The sequence below is a fragment of the Pseudorca crassidens genome, chromosome 7 (genome assembly GCF_039906515.1).
Source record: "Pseudorca crassidens isolate mPseCra1 chromosome 7, mPseCra1.hap1, whole genome shotgun sequence".
Lineage (NCBI taxonomy): Eukaryota > Metazoa > Chordata > Mammalia > Artiodactyla > Delphinidae > Pseudorca > Pseudorca crassidens.
The window spans coordinates 56,424,390-56,438,263 of NC_090302.1; the positions used below are offsets into that span (position 1 = coordinate 56,424,390).

The window sequence follows — 13,874 nt, forward strand, 5'->3', positions numbered from 1 at the left end:
CCTCCCCCTCTGTTTCCTCAAGTCCATTCTCTACATCTGCATCTTTATTCCTGCCCTGCCACTAGGTTCATCAGTACCATTTTTTTTTATTCCATATATGTGCATTAGCATATGGTATTTTTCTCTTTCTGACTTACTTCACTCTCTATGACAGACTCTAGGTCCATCCACCTCGTTACAAATAACTCAATTTCGTTCTTTTTTATGGCTGAGTAATATTACATTGTATATATGTGCCACATCTTCTTTATACATTTATCTGTTGATGGACAATTAGGTTGCTTCCATGTCCTGGTTATTGCAAATAGTGGTGCAATGAATATTGTGGTACACACCTTTTTGAATTATGGTTTTCTCAGGGTATATGCCCAGTAGTGGGATTGCTGAGTCATATGGTAGTTCTATTTTTAGTTTTTTAAGGAACCTCCATACTGTTCTCCATAGTGGCTGCATCAATTTACATTTGCACCAACAGTGCAGGAGGGTTCCCTTTTCTCCACACCCTCTCCAGCATTTATTGTTTCTAGATTTTTTTGATGATGGCCAGTCTGACTGGTGTGAGGTGATATCTCACTGTAGTTTTGATTTGCAGTTCCCTAATGATTAGCGATGTTGAGCATCCTTTCATGGGTTTCTTGGAAATCTGTATATCTTTAGAGAAATGTCTATTTAGGTCTTCTGCCCATTTTTTGATTAGGTTGCTTTGTTTTTTTCTTTTTTTTTTTTTTTAGTTTCCCTTGCTGTGCAAAAGGTTTTAAGTTTCATTAGGTTCCATTTGTTTATTTTTGCTTTTATTACCATTACTCTAGGAGGTGGGTCCAAAAGGATCTTACTGTGCTTTATTTCATAGAGTGTTCTGCCTATGTTTTCCTCTAAGAATTTTATAATGTCTGGACTTACATTTAGGTCTTTAATCCATTTTGAGCTTACCTTTGTGTATGGTGTGAAGTAGTGTTCTAATTTCATTCTTTTACATGTAGCTGTCCAGTTTTCCCAGCACCACTTATTGAAAAGGCTGTCTTTCTCCATTGCATATTCGTGCCTCCTTTATCAAAGATAAGGTGACCATATGTGCATGGGTTTATCTCTGGGCTTTCTATGCTGTTCCATTGATCTAAATTTCTGGTTTTGTGCCAGTACCATACTGTATGGATTACTTTAGCTTTGTAGTATAGTCTGAAGTCAGGGAGCCTGATTTCTCCAGCTCCGTTTTTCTTTCTCAAAATTGCTTTGGCTATTTGGAGTGTTTTGTGTTTCCATACAAACTGTACATAAAAACTTGTTCTACTTCTGTGAAAAATGCCATTGGTAATTTGATTGAGACTGCATTGAATCTGTAGATTGCTTTGGGTAGTATAGTCATTTTCACAATGTTGATTCTTCCAATCCAAAATCATGGTATATCTTTCCATCTGTTTGTATCATCTTTGATTTCTTTCATCAGTGTCTTATAGTTTTCTGCATACAGGTCTTTTGCCCCCTTAGGTAGGTTTTTTTTTTTTTTTTTTTTTATTGCAGATTGTAATTTTCTTATTTATACTTTTCTAAATTTTCTATAATTAGCATACAGTACTTTTACAATAGAATAATAGACATAATTTAAAATGATTAACAAAAGAAAATATCACAATATTTAAAGTTTCTGGGATAGTATGAGAGGGAAGTGCTAATTTGATAAGTTCAGGTGATTAGGTTGAGTTACTGTATTCTAGTTAAGGCTGGAGTTTTGTTAGTGGACCAAAGGAAAATTTTAAACTTTTTTTTTTCACTTGGAGTAGAACACATATACAAAAAAGGGGCAGAAATCATAAGGTGTACAGCTCATGAATCGTTACAAGGTGAACACACTGTGTCACCATTGCCCAGGTGAAAAAGGACTGTTAGCAGGATCCCGAAGCCCCTTTCCAAGCACTGCTTCCTCCCTCCTCCATAGAAGCTGCTCACTGGGTTTCTTTTTTTTTTTTTTTTTTTTAATTTCCATTGTTACCTTTTTATTTTTATTTTTATTTTTTTTAAACATCTTTATTGGAGCATAATTGCTTTACAATGGTATGTTAGTTTCAGCTTCACAACAAAATGAATCAGTTATATATATACATATGTTCCCATATCTCTTCCCGCTTGCGTCACCCTCCCTCCCACCCTCCCTATCCCACCCCTCCAGGCAGTCACAAAGCACCGAGCTGATCTCCCTGTGCTATGCGGCTGCTTCCCACTAGCTATCTACCTTACGTTTGGTAGTGTATACATGTCCATGCCTCTTTATTGCTTTGTCACCGTTTACCCTTCCCCCTCCCCATAGCCTCAAGTCCATTCTCTAGTACGTCTGTGTCTTTATTCCTGTTTCACCCCTAGGTTTTTCATGACATTTTTTTTTCTTAAATTCCATATATATGTGTTAGCATACGGTATTTGTCTCTCTCTTTCTGACTTACTTCACTCTGTATGACAGACTCTAGGTCTATCCACCTCATTACAAATAGCTCAATTTCATCTCTTTTTATGGCTGAGTAATATTCCATTGTATATATGTGCCACATCTTCTTTATCCAGTCATCCGATGATGGACACTTAGGTTGTTTCCATCTCTGGGCTATTGTAAATAGAGCTGCAATGAACATTTTGGTACATGACTCTTTTTGAATTATGGTTTTCTCAGGGTATATGCCCAGTAGTGGGATTGCTGGGTCATATGGTAGTTCTATTTGTAGCTTTTTAAGGAACCTCCATACTGTTCTCCACAGTGGCTGTATCAATTTACATTCCCACCAACAGTGTAAGAGGGTTCCCTTTTCTCCACACCCTCTCCAGCATTTATTGTTTCTAGATTTTTTGATGATGGCCATTCTGACTGGTGTGAGATGATATCTCATTGTAGTTTTGATTTGCATTTCTCTAATGATTAGTGATGTTGAGCATTCTTTCATGTGTTTGTTGGCACTCTGTATATCTTCTTTGGAGAAATGTCTATTTAGGTCTTCTGCCCATTTTTGGATTGGGTTGTTTGTTCTTTTGTTATTAAGCTGCATGAGCTGCTTATAAATTTTGGAGATTAATCCTTTGTCAGTTGCTTCATTTGCAAATATTTTCTCCCATTCTGAGGGTTGTCTTTTGGTCTTCTTTATGGTTTCCTTTGCTGCACAAAAGCTTTTAAGTTTCATTAGGTCCCATTTGTTTACTTTTGTTTTTATTTCCATTTCTCTAGGAGGTGGGTCAAAAAGGATCTTGCTGTGATTTATGTCATAGAGTGTTCTGCCTATGTTTTCCTCTAAGAGTTTGATAGTTTCTGGCCTTACATTTAGGTCTTTAATCCATTTTGAGCTTATTTTTGTGTATGGTGTTAGGGAGTGATCTAATCTCATACTTTTACATGTAGCTGTCCAGTTTTCCCAGCACCACTTATTGAATAGGCTGTCCTTTCTCCACTGTACATTTCTGCCTCCTTTGTCAAAGATAAGGTGACCATATGTGCGTGGGTTTATCTCTGGGCTTTCTATCCTGTTCCATTGATCTATATTTCTGTTTTTGTGCCAGTACCATACTGTCTTGATTACTGTAGCTTTGTAGTATAGTCTGAAGTCAGGAAGCCTGATTCCTCCAGCTCCATTTTTCGTTCTCAAGATTGCTTTGGCTATTCGGGGTCTTTTGTGTTTCCATACAAATTGTGAGATTTTTTGTTCTAGTTCTGTGAAAAATGCCAGTGGTAGTTTCATAGGGATTGCATTGAATCTGTAGATTGCTTTGGGTAGTAGAGTCATTTTCACAATGTTGATTCTTCCAATCCAAGAACATGGTATATCTCTCCATCTATTTGTATCATTTTTAATTTCTTTCATCAGTGTCTTATAATTTTCTGCATACAGGTCTTTTGTCTCCTTAGGTAGGTTTATTCCTAGGTATTTTATTCTTTTTGTTGCAATGGTAAATGGGAGTGTTTTCTTGATTTCACTTTCAGATTTTTCATCCTTAGTGTATAGGAATGCCAGAGATTTCTGTGCATTAATTATGTATCCTGCTACTTTACCAAATTCATTGATTAGCTCTAGTAGTTTTCTGGTAGCATCTTTAGGATTCTGTATGTATAGTATCATGTCATCTGCAAACAGTGACAGCTTTACTTCTTCTTTTCCGATTTGTATTCCTTTTATTTCCTTTTCTTCTCTGATTGCTGTGGCTAAAACTTCCAAAACTATGTTGAATAAGAGTGGTGAGAGTGGGCAACCTTGTCTTGTTCCTGATCTTAGTGGAAATGCTTTCAGTTTTTCACCATTGAGGACGATGTTGGCTGTGGGTTTGTCATATATGGCCTTTATTATGTTGAGGAAAGTTCCCTCTATGCCTACTTTCTGCAGGGTTTTTATCATAAATGGGTGTTGAATTTTGTCAAAAGCTTTCTCTGCATCTATTGAGATGATCATATGGTTTTTCTCCTTCAATTTGTTAATATGGTGTATCACGTTGATTGATTTGCGTATATTGAAGAATCCTTGCATTCCTGGAATAAACCCCACTTGATCATGGTGTATGATCCGTTTCATGTGCTGTTGGATTCTGTTTGCTAGTATTTTGTTGAGGATTTTTGCATCTATGTTCATCAGTGATATTGGCCTGTAGTTTTCTTTCTTTGTAACATCCTTGCCTGGTTTTGGTATCAGGGTGATGGTGGCCTCGTAGAATGAGTTGGGGAGTGTTCCTCCCTCTGCTATATTTTGGAAGAGTCTGAGAAGGATAGGTGATAGCTCTTCTCTAAATGTTTGATAGAATTCGCCTGTGAAGCCATCTGGTCCTGGGCTTTTGCTTGTTGGAAGATTTTTAATCACAGTTTCAATTTCAGTGCTTGTGATTGGTCTGTTCATATTTTCTATTTCTTCCTCATTCAGTCTTGGCAGGTTGTGCCTTTCTAAGAATTTGTCCATTTCTTCCAGGTTGTCCATTTTATTGGCATAGAGTTGCTTGTAGTAATCTCTCATGATCTTTTGTATTTCTGCAGTGTCAGTCGTTACTTCTCCTTTTTCATTTCTAATTCTATTGATTTGAGTCTTCTCCCTTTTTTTCTTGATGAGTCTGGCTAATGGTTTATCAACTTTGTTTATCCTTTCAAAGAACCAACTTTTAGTTTTATTGATCTTTGCTATCGTTTCCTTCATTTCTTTTTCATTTATTTCTGATCTGATTTTTATGATTTCTTTCCTCCTGCTAACTTTGGGGTTTTTTTGTTCTTCTTTCTCTAATTGCTTTAGGTGCAAGGTTAGGTTGTTTATTCGAGATGTTTCCTGTTTCTTAAGGTAAGATTGTATTGCTATAAACTTCCCTCTTAGAACTGCTTTTGCTGCATCCCATAGATTTTGAGTCGTCGTGTCTCCATTGTCATTTGTTTCTAGGTATTTTTTGATTTCCCCTTTGATTTCTTCAGTGATCACTTCGTTATTAAGTAGTGTATTGTTTAGCCTCCATGTGGTTGTATTTTTTACAGATCTTCTCCTGTGATTGATATCGAGTCTCATAGCGTTGTGGTCGGAAAAGATACTTGATACAATTTCAATTTTCTTAAATTTACCAAGGCTTGATTTGTGACCCAAGATATGATCTATCCTGGAGAATCTTCCATGAGCACTTGAGAAAAATGTGTGTTCTGTTGTTTTTGGATGGAATGTCCTATAAATATCAATTAACTCCATCTCATTTAATGTATCATTTAAAGCTTGTGTTTCCTTATTTATTTTCATTTTGGATGATCTGTCCATTGGTGAAAGTGGGGTGTTAAAGTCCCCTACTATGAATGTGTTACTGTCGATTTCCCCTTTTATGGTTGTCAGTATTTGCCTTATGTATTGAGGTGCACCTATGTTGGGTGCATAAATATTTACAATTGTTATATCTTCCTCTTGGATCGATCCCTTGATCATTATGTAGTGTCCTTCTTTGTCTCTTCTAATAGTCTTTGTTTTAAAATCTATTTTGTCTGATATGAGAATTGCTACTCCAGCTTTCTTTTGGTTTCCATTTGCATGAAATACCTTTTTCCATCCCCTTACTTTCAGTCTGTATGTGTCTCTAGGTCTGAAGTGGGTCTCTTGTAGACAGCAAATATATGGGTCTTGTTTTTGTATCCATTCAGTCAATCTGTGTCTTTTGGTGGGAGCATTTAGTCCATTTACATTTAAGGTAATTATCGACATGTATGTTCCTATTCCCATTTTCTTAATTGTTTTGGGTTTGTTATTGTAGGTCTTTTCCTTCTTTTGTGTTTCTTGCCTAGAGAAGTTCCTTTAGCAGTTGTTGTAGAGCTGGTTTGGTGGTGCTGAACTCTCTCAGCTTTTGCTTGTCTGTAAAGGTTTTAATTTCTCCATCAAATCTGAATGAGATCCTTGCTGGGTAGAGTAATCTTGGTTGCAGGTTTTTCTCCTTCAACACTTTCAATATGTCCTGCCACTCCCTTCTGGCTTGCAGAGTTTCTGCTGAAAGATCAGCTGTTAACCTTATGGGGATTCCCTTGTGTGTTATTTGTTGTTTTTCCCTTGCTGCTTTTAATATGTTTTCTTTGTATTTAATTTTTGACAGTTTGATTAATATGTGTCTTGGCGTATTTCTCCTTGGATTTATCCTGTATGGGACTCTCTGAGCTTCCTGGACTTGATTAACTATTTCCTTTCCCATATTAGGGAAGTTTTCAACTATAATCTCTTCAAATATTTTCTCAGTCCCTTTCTTTTTCTCTTCTTCTTCTGGAACCCCTATAATTCGAATGTTGGTACGTTTAATGTTGTCCCAGAGGTCTCTGAGACTGTCCTCAGTTCTTTTCATTCTTTTTTCTTTATTCTGCTCTGCAGTAGTTATTTCCACTATTTTATCTTCCAGGTCACTTATCCGTTCTTCTGCCTCAGTTATTCTGCTATTGATCCCATCTAGAGTACTTTTAATTTCATTTATTGTGTTGTTCATCGTTGCTTGTTTCATCTTTAGTTCTTCTAGGTCCTTGTTAACTGATTCTTGCATTTTGTCCATTCTATTGTCCATTCTATCTCCAAGATTTCGGATCAACCTTACTATCATTATTCTGAATTCTTTTTCAGGTAGACTGCCTATTTCCTCTTCATTTGTTAGGTCTGATGGGTTTTTATCTTGCTCCTTCATCTGCGGTGTGTTTTTCTGTCTTTTCATTTTGCTTATCTTACTGTGTTTGGGGTCTCCTTTTTTGCAGGCTGAAGGTTCGTAGTTCCTGTTGTTTTTTGTGTCTGTCCCCAGTGGCTAAGGTTGGTTCAGTGGGTTGTGTAGGCTTCCTGGTGGAGGGTACTAGTGCCTGTGTTCTGGTGGATGAGGCTAGATCTTGTCTTTCTGGTGGGCAGGTCCAAGTCTGGTGGTGTGTTTTGAGGTGTCTGTAGACTTATTATGATTTTGGGCCGCCTCTCTGCTAATGGGTGGGGTTGTGTTCCTGTCTTGCTAGTTGTTTGGCATAGGATGTCCAGCACTGTAGCTTGCTGGTCGTTGAGTGAAGCTGGGTGCTGGCGTTGAGATGGAGATCTCTCGGAAATTTTTGCTGTTTGATATTATGTGCAGCTGGGAGGTCTCTTGTGGATCAGTGTCCTGAAGTTGGCTCTCCCACCTCAGAGGCAGAGCACTGACTCCTGGCTGCAGCACCAAGAGCCTTTCGTCCACAGGGCTCCTTAATTTGGGATGATTCGTTGTCTATTCAGGTATTCCACAGATGCAGGGTATATCAAGTTGATTGTGGAGCTTTAATCCGCTGCTTCTGAGGCTGCTGGGAGAGATTTCCCTTTCTCTTCTTTGTTCTCACAGCTCCCAGGGGCTCAGCTTTGGATTTAGCCCCGCCTGTGCGTGTAGGTCGCCGGAGGGCGTCTGTTCTTTGCTCAGACAGGACGGGGTTAAAGGAGCCGCTGATTCGGAGGCTCTGGCTCACTCAGGCCCGGGGGTAGGGAGGGTCACGGAGTGTGGGGCGGGCCTGCGGCGGCATAGGCCGGCGAGACGTTGCAGCCTGAGGCGCGCCTGTGCGTTCTCCCGGGGGAGTTCCCTTAGGTAGGTTTATTCCTAGATATTTTATTCTTTTTGTTGCACTGGTAAATGCAATGTTCTGATTTTTCATGGTTAGTGTATAGGAATGCAAGAAATTTCTCTGCATTAATTTTGAATCCTGCTACTTTACCAAATTCACTGATTACCTCTAGTAGTTTTCTGGTGGCATCTTTAGGATTTTCTATGTATAGTATCATGTTATCTGCACACAGTGACAGTTTACTTCTTGTTTTCCAATTTGGATTCCTTTTATTTCTTTTTCTTCTCTGACTGCTGTGGCTAAACCTTCCAAAACTATGTTGAAAAATAGTTCTGAGAGTGAGCACCCTTGTCTTGTTCCTGATTTTGAGGAAATGGTTTCAGTTTTTCACCATTGAGAATAATGTTGGCTGTGGGTCTGTCATATATGCCTTTTATTGGCTTTTTTATTTTGATTAAAAACTCTGGAGCGTTTTTAATCATAAATGGGAGTTGAATTTTGTCAAAAGCTTTTTACTGCAACTATTGAGATTATCATATGGTTTTCTTTTTCTTTTTTTTTTATTTTTTATTTTTTTGCAGTACGCGGGCCTCTCACTGTTGTGGCCTCTCCCCTTGTGGAGCACAGGCTCCGGACGTGCAGGCTCAGTGGCCATGGCTCACAGGCCTAGCTGATCCACGGCATGTGGTATCTTCCCGGACTGGGGCACGAACCTGTGTCCCCTGCACCGGCAGGCGGACTCTCAACCACTGCGCCACCAGGGAAGCACTATCATATGGTTTTTATCCTTCAGTTTGTTAACATGATGTATCACATTGATTGATTTGCATATATTGAAGATTCCTTGCATTCCTGGGATAAACCCCAGTTGATCATGGTGTATGATCCTTTTAATGTGCTGTTGGATTCTGTTTGCAGTACTTTGTTGAGGATTTTTGCATCTATGTTCATCAGTGATACTGGCCTGTAGATTTCTTTCTTTGTGGCATCTTTGTCTGGTTTTGGTATCAGGGTGATGGCAGTCTCGTAGACTGAGTTTGGAAGTGTTCCTCCCTCTGTTATATTTTGGAGAGTTTGAGAGGATAGGTGTTAGCTCTTCTCTAAATGTTTGATAGGATTCTCCTATGAAGCTATCCGACTCTGGGCTTTCGTTTCTTGGAAGATTTTTAATCACAGTTTCAATTTCAGTGCTTGTGATGGGTCTGTTCACATTTTCTATTTCTTTCTGGTTCAGTCTTGGAAGCCTGTACTTTTCTAAGAATTTGTCCATTTCTTCCAGGTTGCCCATTTTATTGGGATATAGTTGCTTTTAGTAATGTCTCATGATCCTCTGTGTTTCTGCGGTGTCACTTGTTACTTCTCTTTTTTCATTTCTAATTCTGTTGATTTGAGTCTTCTTCCTTTTTTTCCTGATGAGTGTGCCTAATGATATCTCAATTTTGTTTATCTTCTCAAAGACCCAGTTTTTAGTTTTATTGATCTTTGCTATTCTTTCCTTCATTTCTTTTTCATTTATTTCTGATCTGATCTTTATAATTTCTTTCTTGTAATAACTTTGGGGTGATTTTTGTTGTTCTTCTTCTTTCTTTAATTGCTTTAGATGTAAGGTTAGTTTGTTTATTGAGATTTTTCTTGTTTCTTTTTTTTTTTTTACATCTTTATTGGAATGTAATTGCTTTACAATAGTGTGTTAGTTTCTGCTTTATAACAAAGTGAATCAGTTATACATATACATATATTCCCATATCTCTTCCCTCTTGCGTCTCCCTCCCTCCAACCCTCCCTATTCCACCCTTCTAGGTGGTCACAAAGCACCAAGCTGATCTCCCTGTGCTATGCGGCTGCTTCTCACTAGCTATGTATTTTACATTGGGTAGTGTATGTATTTCCATGCCACTCTCTCACTTTGTCACAGCTTACACTTTCCCCTCCCCATTTCCTTAAGTCCATTCTCTAGTAGGTCTGTGTCTTTATTCCCGTCTTACCCCTAGGTTCTTCATGACATTTTTTTTTTTAGATTCCATATATATGTGTTAGCATACAGTATTTGTCTTTCTCTTTCTGACTTACTTCACTCTGTATGACAGACTCTAGGTCCATCTACCTCACTACAAATAACTCAATTTCGTTTCTTTTTATGGCTGAGTAATATTCCATTGTATATATGTGCCACATCTTCTTTATCCATTCATCCGATGATGGACACTTAGGTTGCTTCCACATCCTGGTTATTGTAAATAGAGCTGCAATGAACATTGTGGTACATGACTCTTTTTGAATTATGGTTTTCTCAGGGTATATGCCCAGTAGTGGCATTGCTGGGTCATATGGTAGTTCTATTTGTAGTTTTTTAAGGAACCTCCATATATTCTCCATAGTGGCTGTATCAATTTACATTCCCACCAACAGTGCAAGAGGTTTCCCTTATCTCCACACCCTCTCCAGCATTTATTGTTTGTAGAATTTTCGTTGATGGCCATTCTGACCTTTATGAGAGAATATGGCATTGTAGATTTGATTTGCATTTCTCTAATGATTAGAGAATGTTGAGCATTCTTTCATGTGTTTGTTGGCAATCTGTATATCTTCTTTGGAGAAATGTCTATTTAGGTCTTCTGCCCATTTTTGGATCGGTTTGTTTGTTTTTTTCGATATTGATCTGCATGAGCTGCTTGTAAATTTTGGAGAATAATCCTCTGTCAGTTGCTTCATTTGTAAATATTTTCTCCCATTCTGAGAGTTGTCTTTTCATCTTGTTTATGGTTTCCTTTGCTGTGCAAAAGTTTTTCAGTTTCATTAGATCCCATTTGTTGTTTTTTTTTTTTGTTTGTTTGTTTTAACATCTTTATTGGGGTATAATTGCTTTACAATGGTGTGTTAGTTTCTGCTTTATAACAAAGTGAATCAGTTATACATATACATATGTTCCCATATCTCTTCCCTCTTGCGTCTCCCTCCCTCCCACCCTCCCTATCCCACCCCTCCAGGCTGTCACAAAGCACCGAGCCAATATCCCTGTGCCATGCGGCTGCTTCCCACTAGCTACCTACCTTACTACGTTTGTTAGTGTGTATATGTCCATGACTCTCTCTCGCCCTGTCACAGCTCACCCTTCCCCCTCCCCATAACCTCAAGTCTGTTCTCTAGGAGGTCTGCGTCTTTATTCCTGCCTTACCCCTAGGTTCTTCATGACATTTTTTTTTCTTAAATTCCATATATATGTGTTAGCATACGGTATTTGTCTTTTTCTTTCTGACTTACTTCACCCTGTATGACAGACTCTAGGTCTATCCACCTCATTACAAATAGCTCAATTTCGTTTCTTTTTATGGCTGAGTAATATTCCATTGTATATATGTGCCACATCTTCTTTATCCATTCATCCGATGATGGGCACTTAGGTTGTTTCCATCTCCGGGCTATTGTAAATAGAGCTGCAATGAACATTTTGGTACATGACTCTTTTTGAATTTCGGTTTTCTCAGGGTATATGCCCAGTAGTGGGATTGCTGGGTCATATGGTAGTTCTATTTGTAGTTTTTTAAGGAACCTCCATACTGTTCTCCATAGTGGCTGAACCAATTCACATTCCCACCAACAGTGCAAGAGGGTTCCCTTTTCTCCACACCCTCTCCAGCATTTATTGTTTCTAGATTTTTTGATGATGGCCATTCTGACTGGTGTGAGATGATATCTCATTGTAGTTTTGATTTGCATTTCTCTAATGATTAATGATGTTGAGCATTCTTTCATGTGTTTGTTGGCAGTCTGTATATCTTCTTTGGAGAAATGTCTATTTAGGTCTTCTGCCCATTTTTGGATTGGGTTGTTTGTTTTTTTGTTATTGAGCTGCATGAGCTGCTTGTAAATTTTGGAGATTAATCCTTTGTCGGTTGCTTCATTTGCAAATATTTTCTCCCATTCTGAGGGTTGTCTTTTGGTCTTGTTTATGGTTTCCTTTGCTGTGCAAAAGCTTTGAAGTTTCATTAGGTCCCATTTGTTTATTTTTGTTTTTATTTCCATTACTCTAGGAGGTGGGTCAGAAAGAATCTTGCTGTGATTTATGTCATAGAGTGTTCTGCCTATGTTTTCCTCTAAGAGTTTGACAGCGTCTGGCCTTACATTTTGGTCTTTAATCCATTTTGAGTTTATATTTATGGATGGTGTTAGGGAGGGTTCTAATTCCACTCTTTTATGTGTAGCTGTCCAGTTTTCCCAGCACCAATTATTGAAGAGGCTGTCTTTTCTCCATTGTATATTCTTGCCTCCTTTATCAAAGATAAGGTGACCATATGTGCATGGGTTTATCTCTGGGCTTTCTATACTGTTCCATAGATCTATATATGGATCTACAGATCCATACTATATGGATTATTGTAGCTTTGTAGTATAGTCTGAAGTCAGGGAGCCTGATTCCTCCAGCTCTGTTTTTCTTTCTCAAGATTTCTTTGGCTACTTGGAGTCTTTTGCGGTTTCATACAAACTGTAAAATTTTTTGTTCTAGTTCTGTGAAAAATGCCAGTGGTAGTTTGATAGGGATTGCAGTGAATCTGTAGATTGCTTTGGGTAGTATAGTCGTTTTCACAATGTTAATTCTTCCACTCCAGAACATGATATATCTCTCCATCTGTCTGTATAATCTTTGATTTCTTTCATCAGTGTCTTATACTTTTCTGCATACAGGTCTTTTGTCTCCTTAGGTATGATTATTCCTAGATATTTTATTCTTTTTGTTGCAATGGTAAATGGGAGTGTTTTCTTAATTTCAATCTCAGGTTTTTTATCATTAGTGTAGAGGAATGCCAGAGATTTCTGTGCATTAATTTTGTATCCTGTTACTTTACCAAATTCATTGATTAGCTCTAGTAGTTTTCTGGTAGCATCTTTAGGATTCTCTATGTATAGTATCATGTCATCTGCAACCAGTGACAGTTTTACTTTTTTCTTTTCTGATTTGGAATCATTTATTTCTTTTTCTTTTGTAATTGCTGTGGCTAAAACTTCCAAAACTATGTGGAATAATAGCGGTTAGAGTGGGCAACCTTGTCTTGTTCCTGATCCTAGTGGAAATGTTTTCAGTTTTTCACCATTGAGGACGATTTTGGCTGTGGGTTTGTCATATATGGCCTTTACTATGTTGAGGAAAGTTTCCTCTATGCCTACTTCCTGTAGGGTTTTTATCATAAATGGATGTTGAATTTTGTTGAAAGCTTTCTCTGCGTCTATTGAAATGATCATATGGTTTTTCTCCTTCAATTTGTTAATATGGTGTATCACGTTGATTGATTTGCGTATATTGAAGAATCCTTGCATTCCTGGGATAAACCCCACTTGACCATGCTGTATGATCCTTTTAATGTGCTGTTGGATTCTGTTTGCTAGTATTTTGTTGAGGATTTTTGCATCTATGTTCATCAGTGATATTGGTCTGTAGTTTTCTTTCTTTGTGTCATCTTTGTCTGGTTTTGGTATCAGGGTGATGGTGGCCTCGTAGAATGAGTTTTGGAGCTTTCCTTCCTCTATTATATTTTGGAAGACTTTGAGAAGGACAGGTGGTAGCTCTTCTCTAAATGTTTGATAGCATTCGCTATGAAGCCATCTGGTCCTGGGCTTTTGTTTGTTGGAAGATATTTATTCACAGTTTCAACTTCAGTGTTTGTGATTGGTCTGTTCATATTTTCTATTTCTTCTTGGTTCAGTCTCGGCAGGTTGTGCATTTCTAAGAATTTGTCCATTTCTTCCAGGTTGTCCATTTTATTGGCATATAGTTGCTTGTAGTAATCTCTCATGATCTTTTGTATTTCTGCAGTGTCAGTTTTTACTTCTGCTCTTTCATTTCTAACTCTATTTATTTGAGTCTTCT

General features: G+C 38.0%; 1 protein-coding gene across 4 annotated transcripts in view; it reads left to right on the forward strand.

Annotated features, from left to right (window-relative positions):
* The window catches only part of IL33 (interleukin 33), a 54,587-nt gene that overhangs the window by 23,752 nt on the left and 16,961 nt on the right, over positions 1–13,874 (forward strand). The gene's annotated exons all lie outside the window — the stretch shown is intronic.